This window comes from Haliotis asinina, chromosome 2, assembly GCF_037392515.1.
Source record: "Haliotis asinina isolate JCU_RB_2024 chromosome 2, JCU_Hal_asi_v2, whole genome shotgun sequence".
Lineage (NCBI taxonomy): Eukaryota > Metazoa > Mollusca > Gastropoda > Lepetellida > Haliotidae > Haliotis > Haliotis asinina.
The window spans coordinates 49,816,798-49,832,043 of NC_090281.1; positions in this window are offsets into that span (position 1 = coordinate 49,816,798).

Consider the following 15,246-nt stretch of genomic DNA (forward strand, 5'->3'; position numbering starts at 1 on the left):
GCTAGCTTACTTAGCTGACAAATGTCATCCTATCCCATTTGCTTAGATCGATGGTCATGCTGTTGATCACTGGGTTGTTTGGTCCATACTCGATTATATACAGACCGCCGTCATATAGCTGGAATATAGCCGAGTTCGTACTGCGTACACTCAAACAACAACAAAAAACAAACAAATCCTCAATGTCAGTGTCCTTAGCACCATAAGTCACACAACTATCCTCGACTGGAATAAACTCGCAGTGTCTGACCTGAAACTTGGCTTCGCGGAAAAAAACTGTGACATATGGGTTTTCTTCCATCCTGTCGACCACAATATGAACTAATAATTTTGTCCATGAAAAGGCGAAATCAGTCAATTCATAAATATTCATGACACTACTTTTTATGATAGTGATTACTGTCTAAGTATAGCTGTGTAATTATAGATTGATCAGAATCATCAGCCCCCAAGGTGTCTTGCGGACTGACTATATCAGCAAAATGAGGTCTACTGCTATTTTGGCGTCGTGTGTTTAAGGGGTTGAAGGTTCGCACAGGGGTTAAACGTTTGGTTAATCGGAAAATTTCTGTTTGACTTTCTGGTAGTTAAGACCGTCTGAATTTTATACGCGCTTCTCATCTCAAACCTAAACCAGAGTGAAAATGTAGATATGTATGTATGTATGTATGTATATATATATACAATAACATTGGAGGGATAGACTGACACTGTTATTATTTCACGTCGAAAGAAATATTCAACGACAGCGGAAAACAAGATGAGGAACACACAAAAGATACGGTGGGCCTAACCCCTAGATGCCCTCAACATTGATGTTGCTGATTGGTGTTAAATCGTATTAATTCTACAGTTCAAATATTGACATGGAGATTATACTAATGACCAGTATGATTAAGCTGCTGTGTATGAACGTTCTTCAAGATTACTACAAAAGATTCAGGTTAGAATTGATCTTCACAGCCCATTCCAGTCGTAAGATGCGACTAACGGGATCGGGTAGTGAGGCTCACTGAATTCTTTGATGTATATTACCGTATCTCAGTTGTGTAGATCGATGCTCATGGTGTCAGTCACTGGATCGTCTGATCTGGGCTCGATTATTTGCAGACTGCTATCACATAGCTGAAATATCGGTAACCCGTAAAAGTGCGGGTTAGAATATTGGCCTTCAGTAAGCCATGCTTGTAAGAGTCGACTAACGGGATTGGGTGGGCAGGCTCGCTGACAAGTCATCGGTTCCAAATTGCTCAGATCGATGCTCTTGTTGTTGGTCACTGGAATGTCTGGTCCAGACTCGATTATTTACAGACATCTGGAATATTCTTGAATGTGGCGTAACACTAAACTCACTCACTGGAATATTGGTGAGAGAGGCGATAAACAACGAACAAAATACACTAGACCACTAGACATAAACGTGGGACAGGATATTTACGCCTCAGTGCACATAATGTAATTATCTTAAGGTAGTAACAACTCGTGGGACAGCAGATATAGGTTAGGCCCTGGTTGAAGATCGAACCCGGGTCTACAAGTGCCAATCGGGTTATATATAAAAGACCTGATTACATTTTTCAAATTACATCACATCAGTCAGTTCAAGTTTAAAGACACCCGCAGGCAATACCCAAGCGAAGATAAACCTAGGATCTTAATGGTTTTGAATCTGCGATTCGAACACACGATCGAAGTTATCGAAGGGAGATAAGTCTGTACAGCGTCGTAGACAAATGGGGACGACTGTGTCCGTCACTATTGAAACCCTCTGTCGCAAGATATAAGAACTGATCCCTTCGTGTTCATTCAAATACTTTGATCAAAGGAAATGAAAAATGTGCCATGAAGCCTCCATGCCTGTCAGTCTACGGTTCTGTCATAATCTTCCGTGGGAAAGCGCAACTCTGCTGTGATTGTGTTAATTCCCTTATGCTATTTCCCTACAGCCTAGTACTTATACTAATAGGGGACGCGTCCCTTAGACAGAAGCGAGTAAGTAAGCGAATAAGGGTGTAGATACTATAATTAGGGAGTACTGTAATCAAATAATTGCCCTCAGCGATACCGAATACAGGGTTATGGATGGCTGTAATGAAATAAATCCCCTCTAAATAATTGAGGATAAGTCATGGTTTGATCGGGTATCAAATATGTCAGTTTTCATGCAGTAACTAATTCGACTTCCTGTGGAATGAGGCCAAATGGTCAAACATAGACGTGGGGTCGTAGGCAAAGCGTCTTGCTGACCGTAGCCCTTGCGTAGGTCGTACGTCTTAAGGTAAATCTTGCTGGAAGGTCGCGAGGAGGATCTGCTCCTGGAGTCCTCCAATGACAGGCTTCTAAAGCGATAACCCTCCTCTCCCCTCTGTATTCTGTAGTGTGTAAAATGACGGAAATGTTCAGTCATTTTATATAAGAATAAACAGCTGTCGAGCCACGCCACGAGGTGATGCGATGAATAGTTAGACGGATATCTTGGAGAATATTACATAATCTTTTGATATTTTCTCAGCCATCACCCAATGATTTCGCTGTAGCACTGCTGTTATAGTGCCGCTCTGCCATCTGTGTCTATTAATACATTCTGCAATCTGTATCTATAGTGCCACCCTGCCCTCTGTGTGTTAATACTTCTGCAGTCTGTATCTATAGTGCCACTCTGCCCTCTGTGTCTATTAATACATTCTGCAATCTGTATCTATAGTGCCACCCTGCCCTCTGTGTGTTAATACTTCTGCAGTCTGTATCTATAGTGCCACCCTGCCCTCTGTGTCTATTAATACATTCTGTAATCTGTATCTATAGTGCCACCCTGCCCTCTGTGTCTATTAATACATTCTGTAATCTGTATCTATAGTGCCACCCTGCCCTCTGTGTCTATTAATACATTCTGTAATCTGTATCTAGAGAGCCGCTCTGCAGTCTGTATCTATAGTGCTGCTCTGTCCCCATCATCTATACTGCCGCTCTGCAGTCTGTATCTATAGTGCTGCTCTGTCCCCCATCATCAATACTGCCGCTCTGCAGTCTGTATCTATAGTGCTGTTCTGTCCCCATCATCTATACTGCCGCTCTGCAGTCTGTATCTATAGTGCTGCTCTGTCCCCACCATCTATACTGCCGCTCTGCAGTCTGTATCTATAGTGCTGCTCTGTCCCCATCATCTATACTGCCGCTCTGCAGTCTGTATCTATAGTGCTGCTCTGTCCCCATCATCAATACTGCCACTGTGCATTCTGTATCTATAGTGCTGCTCTGTGCCCACAATCTATACTGCCGCTCTGCCCTCTATATCGAGAACGCCGCTCTATCCCCTCCCCGTGTCGTTGTATGAGACAGGAGAGTGCCTTCTTATCCGCGGGCATCATGTATTGATTCTGTTGTGCTTCTATGAAATGGAAAAGGGTCAATAGAGATTGCTCAATTTAATCCAAAAAATGACAGTGAGTTGTATCACTGAGCCCGCATAGGGCTTGCACGATAGCCACATTTTGCCTTTGGTGGCACAATTGAAAAATCAATTTACCACTACTAAAAGGGAGGAAACATCTTAAAATTCCGAATCTTGTCATTACATCTAATCTGCAACCTCTACTGACGGTATTGATTTAAAAGCAATACCAATGTCATTACTAAAGATACCTCTGTCAGGACACTGCTACCATCATGCTGCTGTGACGTAGACGGCTAATGTTTGTACTGTGATTAATAAAACTGCCTCGACTCTCTCCACTACCAATATCACTGTTATGTCCACTACTACCAATATCACGACTCTATCCACTACCAATATCCCTGTTATGTCCACTACTACATTATCACGACTCTCTCCACTACCAGTATCATTGCTGTGTCTACTATTACAATACCGGTACCACGACTCTCTCCACTACCAGTATCATTGCTGTGTCTACTATTACAATACCGGTACCACGACTCTCTCCACTACCAGTATCATTGCTGCGTCTACTATTACAATACCGGTACCACGACTCTCTCCACTACCAGTATCATTGCTGTGTCTACTATTACAATACCGGTACCACGACTCCCTCCACTACCAGTATCATTGCTGTGTCTACTATTACAATACCGGTACCACGACTCCCTCCACTACCAGTATCATTGCTGTGTCTACTATTACAATACCGGTACCACGACTCTCTCCACTACCAGTATCATTGCTGCGTCTACTATTACAATACCGGTACCACGACTCTCTCCACTACCAGTATCATTGCTGTGTCTACTATTACAATACCGGTACCACGACTCTCTCCACTACCAGTATCATTGCTGTGTCTACTATTACAATACCGGTACCACGACTCCCTCCACTACCAGTATCATTGCTGTGTCTACTATTACAATACCGGTACCACGACTCTCTCCACTACCAGTATCATTGCTGTGTCTGCTATTACCATACCGGTACCACGACTCTCTCCACTACCAGTATCATTGCTGTGTCTACTATTACAATACCGGTACCACGACTCTATCCACTGCCAGTATCATTGCTATGTCTACTACTACCAACATTGCGACTCTGTCCACTGCCGATATCACTGTTGTGTCTACTGCAACCAATACCTCTGTCCACTGCCGATATCACTGTTGTGTCTACTGCAACCAATACCTCTGTCCACTGCCGATATCACTGTTGTGTCTACTGCAGCCAATACCTCTGTCCACTGCCGATATCACTGTTGTGTCTACTGCAACCAATACCTCTGTCCACTGCCGATATCACTGTTGTGTCTACTGCAACCAATACCTCTGTCCACTGGTAACTATACCCCTAATAACTATGACTACTAACAGTGATATCAAAAGCAGATTACATAGGCCAAAACTCGCATGCAAGTTTGATGCAATCTTAAACATATTTTGGACGAGAACAGTTATCTAAGTATAGTGGGTTAGTGGACAGAGCATCTGTCTGGAAGGTCGGGGTTTGATTCCAAACAGGTAAAAGATTTTACATTTTGTTACCCTGCCCGGCAATCAGCAATATGAGCATAAACCAAGGAATGGTCGGTTCGGATTCCGTATCTGGTGTTTGTATGAGGTATTCAAGTGAACATCAGAGTTAGGATTGATCCTCTGTAACCAATACGTCTACACCAATAGACTAACAGGAACAGGTTGTCAGACACGCTGACTTGGTTGAAAAATGTCATCGTATCCCAATAGCGTAGATCGATGCTGATGGTGTAGATCACTGGATTGTCTGGTCCAGGCTAGATTACCTTTAGACCGCAGCCACACAGCTGGAATATTGCCGAGTGCGGCGTAAAACTACACTCGCTTACTCGCTCATTTAGGCAACATGTGGGCAGATATGACGAACCCCACCTGTACATCTACAAGACCAAGGAGACCTGCTTCAAAGGTGGCCAAACCGTAGACGTATCATCTAACACGGAGATGATGGTAAGGAAGGGCAAAGTGAGAGAATGTGTTTTCATCCACCCACCAATAACATCATACTGGGGCACAACGAAAATTGACTCACATCACACCCATGGAGAGAATCGAACTCGGATCTTAGGTGTGACGAGCGAACACTTTGACCATGAGGCTATTCACCTGCCTGTTTTAAACGCGTTAGTGAGCTGCTTTAACCCCAATTGATCAACAAGATACAGTTTCAACTTGAGGCTGCTGCCAGTGGTTGCTCCGCTGAAGCGTTATTGATGTGAGGTACGTTCGCGGGTCAATATAACCTTAGAAAACTGTCATCCCCGCGCGCAAAGTGTGTATCTGAGACACAAAGCCATTCCCTCATTCACTATTAAAGTGGTAAATACCGCCAATAAACACTCACAACATCAGGCGATAAGGGCGGTTTAACATCCTTAACATCACCAACAATGAGGTATAAAAAGGAAATAAGGGATTTCCAGAAAGTATCTTCAATAACACACCCTGGATCATTTCAACCTGACAACTACGACAAGCTTAGCACGATAGCCAATGGGGTCTCGATGCTAAATTGCAGAAACAAACGGTTGCCATGGAAACTGGAAAACATTTACGCAAGAAAATGTCTGACGTTGATAAGCGGGGATAAAAACATGGAGACAACAGATTATATACATCGGGTTACAGTTCATATGCTTCTTTGTTCTTTATCATGCGATGTGTCAAATCTCTTACAGATTTTTGTTTATGAAACGCGTTTGCAGTAAACTCTTTTACATAATTTTGTCAAGTCAATATTACAATGTTTTGCGATATTCTTTTTCAAGACAATCAATAATTTTGATTTTCTCCGGTTAAGAATTCTCGGTATTGATATTCTTTCTCTTAATGATAAAAATATTGGATTTTATAGTATGAGTTATCTATCCCTGTCACGATCTGAATGAGTAGTTCTACTTCCACAAAAAAAAAACATGGTGACCTCGTCATTGTGAAACCAGGCTTCTGTTGAGAAGCCATATTTAGTTATGGCCTTAGTTTCAAACAAAGAAAGCCTGGCTCTTTACCAATCACCCAAATACTAGTATTCATGTCCGCTCAGCTTGAAATAAAGAGAAACGGTATTTTTTGTGAACGTGGACTTGACACATTGCAGAGTAACCTCACCCCAGTCCCGTGTACTTTAGTTTACTTTAACATCAGCAGCATTTCAGAGTATCAGTAGAGTGAGTGAGTGAGTTGGGTTTTATGCCGCTTTTAGCAATATTCCAACAAAATCACTGCTGGGGACACCAGAAATGGGTTCACACATTGTACCCATGTGGGGAATCGAACCCGCTTTTTGCTACGCCATCGCCTAAGAGGGTCTGGAACTAACAGTCGCCTGATTATCATGAGCATCTATCTTGGCATTTCGGCGAAGGTCAAGTGTCAACCGTATCAGCGAGCCTGATCACTCGATCCCCTTAGTTAGTAGACTGCTCAAGACCAGTTCTAACCCGGATCTTCGAGAGTGTCTGAGTCTCAATGTCCATATTAACTTCACTTAAAATTTGCTTTTCTTGTCTTATAGCGGACGCCAGAATAACGGCAGAATATCCCCGTGTTACACCGAGGGATATTGAAAATGACACTTGTTACCCTACGTTCGACAGTAATGGGATAAAACAGTTACCGGTCGGCTTGGAGTCTGTACACCTTGTCTCGGTGGGGTAGCCATGTTAAACTGCAATGTGGCTTCTCGGTTGGCTTGGAGTCTGTACACCTTGTCTCGGTGGGGTAGCCATGTTAAACTGCAATGTGGCTTCTCGGTTGGCTTGGAGTCTGTACACCTTGTCTCGGTGGGGTAGCCATGTTAAACTGCAATGTGGCTTCTCGGTTGGCATGCATTGTCAGTACAGCAGATGAGCATCGATATGAATATGAAATAAACTTGACTGTGATTAAACCACAATTACTTCACTAGAAATACATTAGGTAGCGTGTTTAAATTGTCACTTTCACATGCTTCATATTACAAACAATTGCATAAAAAACACAAGTAGAGAAATAAATAGTTCTACATATCATATATCCCCGCCAGGGTGAAGGGACTTGAGATAGAGTGGAATCGTGTAGTTGTTCCATGGACGTCTCATCGGCCATCAATCTCATATTGACAACTTGACATAGTTCTCTCCACATGCATTACGCGGATGGGGCGATGTTAAACAACTCCAGCAGAGATGTCGATTCCAGATGTCAAAATTTGAAAACAAACCAGTTGGCACTCTCCTTCATCAGAGAGGCATATTTTGCAATAGATCTGGCTATTGATCACATGACCTGCCCATCACCCTGAGTGATGGCAAAGTACAACCCGTATTTCACAATTGTGCATGGTGATTTATACACCTTGTCACAACCTCTTCAGCCTCGGCCTTTTAAGTGTTTGATGGACGCTTGTCGATAGCAGATATTACCCCCAAGCTCCTTCATTACAACCGGAATGAATAACTTTCACATTATGCCCAAGTGAGAGACTTGAACTAAGAGGGTATTTGACGATTAACAAACGCTACCTTCTGACACACAGAGAGCTGAGACATATTGGTGATAAAAAATTCAAGTTTAAGTCACGCATGAAAAAAGTAAATAAAATCAATAAAATAGCCCATATCTTATCAGATTTTTTCCACTAATTTCCCTAAATGTTTTAAAACGTTATGCAATAAATATGCAAGGAAGAGAATTGAATTATTCGATTTTTTCCCATTGCAACAATTAAATTTTATTTATTTTCGATAGTGATAGAATTAAAGTATTCGAGTAAAACTGCGAGTGCCAAATGGCTAAGAAAAATGATTGATTAATATATTATTTGTTCATTGCACGAGTTTCACCTAAATCCAATAATGCTGCAACCCAGAAATGTCCGTTATCCATCGGCAGGTTTCGTGAGGAAAAAAATCACAGAAAGAAATATAAGCTTGTTTTCTTGGTTAAGCGCGGTTCTTTACAGAGCCCAATCTAATTATTCGTGCCGCGAGCCAAGAGGAGGACTGTAGACCACCTAATGAAAAGCAGAGAGCTGTTCACAGGATGTGCTCTTCAATTCGGAGGAAGTCTTTCAGACAAAGAACATATACGGGGGTAGTCGGCCTTATAATGGGTGTTTTTTGTCTCCGTCTTTTTTTGTGTTATATAAGGATAATTGACCTCAGTTAGTGTGTACGATTGGTGTGTGTAAAAGTCGATGTACAACTGGGTTTGTTTGGGCGCAAATTCTTACCTTTCTCGTTGGGTATTCGGGTGCGTCTTTTGCGATTTATCAAGAGCTATTTAACGTGACGATAACCATTTGTTGCTCGATACGATTATCACGTGGAAAGCATCAAAATAACTTCCGGAAGTGAAGAAGCAACAGTTACCACATGCAGGCGGGACAAGAATGCACGAGAATTATGTGAAAGGAACAGTCCATTGTAAACTGTCTAAATCGTCATTGCAGAAATACTAACACACCAGAGACCGACTGAACAAGTCAGTGAATATAGTTCTACGACATAGGTATATTATTTGGCGTAAATAAATAAATAAATAAATAAATAAATATGAAAGATTAGATTTGACGCACGGATTTTTTCCACAGGGGATCAGTCCCTTATAAACTAACAGGGGTGGGGCAGATGGTACATGGGTATAATAACACTCTTTCAAACAATTCATTGCTAACTGAGTATGTCAGACTTTGACTGGGTTCCCGTGAAACCAGTTTATTAGTTTATTCGGAGCTCGAATCCTAAACTCACATGTTCCTCGGGATATCCAACATTCGGACACTGCGGCATATAACAATGTTCACTCATGTGTTCATCCTTCTATTTAAAAACGCAACTCTGATTTTCGAACTGAACTGCAGAATGGAATGAAATTAGCAAGAACAAATATAAAGAACGTCAAAGTTAGATTACAGCTATTCAAGGTGTATTAGTCAACAGAGATTTGAAACCAGATTTTCATTTTTTCCACACCCGGATTTTTGTGTAACTATCATGTGCACATCTGGAGACTGCTGTGACTGCCAGCTTGCATGTATAGAATACAAAAACAACACGACAACGTCCATAAGACGGATGGAGTAATTACACACCCTTTACCGAAATGAGTTTCCAAGGCGTTTTCCTTCACGGATCAATACTAGTTACAAATAAGGACAAATAACTAAATTGAAGGTAGTGATATTCACCCGATATTGGCAACCATAGAAACCTATTGGTATGGATACACGCCGATTAAAACTGTCACGTGATATCGACAAGTACATTTCTTGAGGAAAGCTTCAGTCTTGTAAATTACGGACCACATAAGACCGCCGGTCTGAGAAGTATTCTTTAGGCAATCCAGTCTATTGTACTTGTGTAAACCTTATTTGAATAGTCTTTTGAGTTTGTTTCTAGTCATGGGTTTGCGAAATGAAATGTTTACTATCATTTGCATTGTTGTCAGTTAAATCCGATTTCAAATTTGAACAAAACACTAAAACTTAGAGAACTGGGCCCCGTGTCACAAAACTCTCGTAAGCTTAAGATCTCGTAACTCTTCTCGTAGCATTTGCAGCTCCTGTGTTACAGTATACCAGGTACAGATGCTACGAGGAAAGTTACGAGATCTTAGGCTTGCGAGAGTTTCGTGGAACGGGGTCCTGGTCCTGCATTATTACCCTCAAATTGCTAAGTTGTTTCAAAGGCATTTAGAAGTTGGAGGAATCAAACTAAAAGTGCTTTATGGTTCAACTTCTTTATTATACAAGGTCACAACGTTTCGAGACAGATTCTAGTCTCTTCTTCTGGCCTCAAATTGCTGTTAGTCAGTGTCTGGAACAGAATCTCTGATTTCCACCTGTGGTGAGGGGGCGGTAAGGTAGTCCAGTGATTAAAGCCTTCCCTCGGCACGCCGAACTCACGGGTTCTATTCCCCATATGAGTACAATGTATGAAGCCCTTTTCTAGTGTCCTTTCTCGTGATATTGCTGGAATATTGCTTCAAGCAGTGTAAAACATGCTCATTTAATTGTCCTAAATTGAATCAAAGAGTCTTGGCATGGTATGGTAATTGAGTTGGGCAAATTTAGCATATGGCTGGTACAAATTGAGAGGTAAACGCTTTAATTATCTAGCAAATGCGTCGGATAATTTGTTCGGGCAGTCTCTGTCACTCTCCGAACGAAGCAGGAATGCCTATTTCAGAAAATGTCACGAATACCTCATCTGAGTCAGTTACGAACCGCCGGGCAATTATGAGACTAAAAGTCCTTCACCCCCAATGTGTAAAATATTAACTACCGATTGACATGACCTTTGTCATGCTGACGTGGCTCAATTCTGCTGGAAATATTTCATTTTTATCGATCTGGATTCAAACATGTGAAGGTCCAAATATGTGACTTGTTCGAGTAGTGAGCATTTGAGATGCCTGGACTCATACCATCGTTATGGCTCCTTTGATGTCATGAACTCAAATGCTTCTCTCAAGATCCGGGGTAGAACTGGTCCTCCGGAACCCGTGCTTGTCGTCAAAGGAGACTAACAGGAACAGGTTGTCAGACACGCTGACTTGGTTGAAACATGTCATCGTATCCCAATAAAGTAGATCGATGCTGATGATGTAGATCACTGGAGTGTCTGGTACAGACTCGATTATTTGCAGACCGCAACCATATAGCTAGACTATTGCGATGTTAACAACACAGAAAAAAAACCCATCAAATTATTTTCATGTACTGCTATCATTACCTTTCTCTATACAATAACCGTGACTGATGTTTATGAACAGTTAATGCTAGGATGAAAACTAAGTTAGCCATAGGTGTTGCATAATAATTTATCATAGACACTGCTCTTACAAGAGGATACTCCAAGCACCATTTTGCCTACGAGAAGATAATCAAACAGAAATAATACCTATCCGACACAGTTACCTCCCTTTGTATAATACACACGATCTCATTTCCTATCTATGAATGCAACAGGATTTGTTCAGACGGAAAGGACATCAGCTGCGAAGAGCTCTGGAACATGAATAACTCGACAAATGATCAATAAAGCTTCGTTTTCTGTTCGGCAATGACAATCAGACGCTACCGACTGTTTGGTTGGCTGTTGACCCTCCCGTACTCTTTAATTGCTGTGTATGCATATCCCTCCGTGGATTGCATTGTGGGTAATCCAACAATTCGAACTAGTTTCAGTGATATTTTTAACGAAGTGTTCCCACATGCTGGGATTGAAAATACAAACTGTTTACTGAAATTATTGCTGTCAAGTTGGGATGACATAATTCTGGTGGAAATTCTTCATTTCCATCGATTTTGGTTCAAATATGTCGGGGTTCAACCATAGACATCGATCAAACGATGATTATTTGGATAATATTTTCCCCCAATCTAATGATATCTAAATGCCACTAAACAGGAGATTGGAAAAAAACAGGAGTATTGGACATCGATTATTTAACAGTACAAATATTTGTTCACTGGTGGTATAGCTTTCTCAGATAATATTGCCCGCCTCCCCGCAAAAAAAACGGAGACGGATACCAGTAAACCGTGACGGTTTTCTGAATTATTTTTTAGCTATCAGTCATCAGCGAAACATCCACATGCAACACTAAGGGTATTTTGTCATGACCTGTTTCGGTAATAGAAATTTTATGAATAGTTTACCATTCTAACGGTACGAATCAGATGTGACAGAAACTAGGATGGAATAAAATTCGCAACCTATTGCAGTTAAATAATGTTTAGAAGTGCTAAAAGAGCAAATAAGTGCAATTTATGCCGGGAAATAGTATCATTTCCAAGAATAAGTTAGGGAAAGTTCCAGAACGAACGACCAGATCCAAAGCACGTGCTTTGGTCCTGGTATGGACTTTGTAATTATATGATTTCGTTAAACGTTGTGTTAGTAAATGATAGGTAACATTAAGGTGTGTGGGCGATTAGTTCGATGCACGTCATACCAAAAGACGTTAATGTAAGAAACTTGTTGTTTCCTTGTCTAATGCTCGGTATTAGAACACTGTTTGTTGGGGAATAGCCATGTTAACGTATGGTTTGTTATTTGGGTGGGCTGGACTATCATCAAGGTCAGTAGAGCTAGACAGATTCACACGCACACACACACGCACACGCACACGCATACGCACATGCACGCACCTTAACCATCATGTCCCGGAAGACGAGAGGTACGGAGGTGGGGGGTGGGTGCAATTGTGGTAGCATAGTAGTAAAACCGCTCACTCGTCATGTCGAAGAGCGGAGTTCGATTACCCACGTGGGTACAATGTGAGGAGCCCAATTTCTGTGGCCCCTCGCCGTGATATTGCTGGGAAATTGAAAGAATGCGACGTAAAACTGAACTCACTCATTAACTCTTGCACAGAACCACAAACCACCATATTCCCCATACTATCGTTTTCTTAATGCGTACAGTATTCGGATTTACTCCACGGTAAAGGCATCATTTGACAAACGTCTATTAGAACGCGTTGACGTCAGTGTCCCCGCTATTACATTTACACCACCGATGTAATGGCGGAACGGTGTCGTAAGTAATTTCCAGCGATTTCAGTCCAAGATAACGTAGAACGATGTCGTTTATTTCTCACACTGCCAATCAAGACTGACAAGAATGTCGTTTAGTGCCATAGAGCTGTCATTTGCGTGTCATATAATCTCAATATCTCGTGCCGTTGCCACGCTTGGGCGCGTCTCACGTTGCCCTATTTTACCTTTGTGTAATTGCGGTTCTAGACCCTTGGAAGGCAGTCGGAAAACATCGCGTTGCTTTGAACTGCATGTCCGGTATAAATTGCAAGGGGAATTCGGGCGACATCGTAGTGGTACGGACATTTGCAATCTAAAGTTTGGTAGAGATATGACAATGGGAAACATTCGGAAAAGATTGTTTTGTTTCTGAGACTAAAGGTACATTTTAATATGCACAGATTGAAACGATTTTCTACATGCCAGAGACGGTGGCATAACTTGTCATTAGTCAGGAGCGTATATTCAGTAGAGTGTGTGAGTTTAGTTTTATGCCGCCTTTAACAACATACCAGCAATATCACAGCAGGGGACACCAGAAATTGGCTTCACACTGTACCCTTGTGGGGAATCGAGCTGGGTTTTCTGCGCGACGAACCAACGCTTTAGTCACTAGGCTACCCTACCGCCGTATATGCAGTAGAAGTAGAGAAATCATAGCTTGATGTCATTTTTTTCGCAAATCTTCAATAACCTGAAACAGAACGTTTGCAGTGATTAAAGGCAAATGACAAATGACTCAATGTGCTGTCCTTCGTTTGTAAACATTATTAACTACACATCTATCCGATACATCAATCTCAATGTTTTCATCTCATGACAGGAGGAGAAATGTATTCTTTCGCCTGTTGTCTGTGCGTCAGAGGTATCGGTTTGAGTCACTGGATCGATACCTCAATCCACACCACGATTAATCGCCTTAATCCCCGGATATTACGCCAAATGGAGGAACTCGGTAAACGCCTGTCGCATGCTTCCGGTCCGGATGAGATCACGTTCCTTTGGGTCAAAGGTTAACTGCCATAACCCCTACTGCGATTCCGTTCCACATTGCCTACGGGGAATCTGTGATTTACCTCCTAACTCCAATCTGTTCCCAACCCTCTAGTTACAAAGATCAAGATTTATTTTCAGGGTTCTCCAAGATATTTGTCATCAACACAAATCTGTGGACCTATTTCAATGACTTGGCGGATGAACACAAATTAGAGTAAGTAATCAATTAAAGCGCGGGAACCTCGAGTCGTGACGTTTACGTAAATCAGTGGCCTCGGCTTCGTCGAGCGATTCACAACGCTCGATAGTAATTTATTTGTAAATTAAACCTGCCTGCATATTCCCGTTGCTTTGGTAACGGAATAGCTCCCTTGGCGACAGTGGAAGGGAAATGATCCAAGCCGCACTAATTTTCTAGTGGATTCACTCACAACTCAATGTTTTAAGATAACGCATTTTCGTCCTTGTTACACTACTGTAATCCTCCGCGATGACGCGTAGGAATCTCACGCCTCCGGCGGGTATTCAACTAATAATCTCACAGACAATTTCTCAGTGCTTACCATGGGGGCTGAACCCAGCCCAACTCGCAATCTCCGGGCGGACAGGGAAGATGATGAGAATTTTAATGCAAATTGCGTGACGGATAAGCCACTGAACCATCCGCACCAGATGACACTTGGATTTGAAAAAAAACGATAATTACTTCTGTATTGGGAGTTTTCAGATCACGTTGAGGATACTTGCTACTTACATAGACTAATTCCGACTTTTTTAGTCACCGTAAAGAGCGGTCTGGGATGCATTCTGGGAGAGTCGTTGGCATACACTGTGGTGACTCAGCCCAGTAGCCTATTTAAAGGGGATTGTTATTCATAGGCATTTTATCATGGTAACTGATCCTCTGGAAAAGATTAATCGTAATGGTTTAGTGTGAGCTGAATATCTGACGAGGGTATCGTCATGTGAGTCCGTCGCGTGACCTTGTATATGTATTGTGTGTGTGTGTGTGTGTGTGTGTGTGTGTGTGTGTGTGTGTGTGTGTGTGTGTGTGTGTGTGTGTGTGTGCATATATGACGATGGAATGGTGTATACTTTATATCCGCGGGTTGTGTGTAGTATATATGCTAACGTGGAAAAGAAAGGTTACCAAGCCGAAATGTGCATGTGCTTGTTGCCCATTCATCAGTTAAATTTCCTCTTTCACAATGGTGATTTGTCGTTTTGTAAAAGTCAGT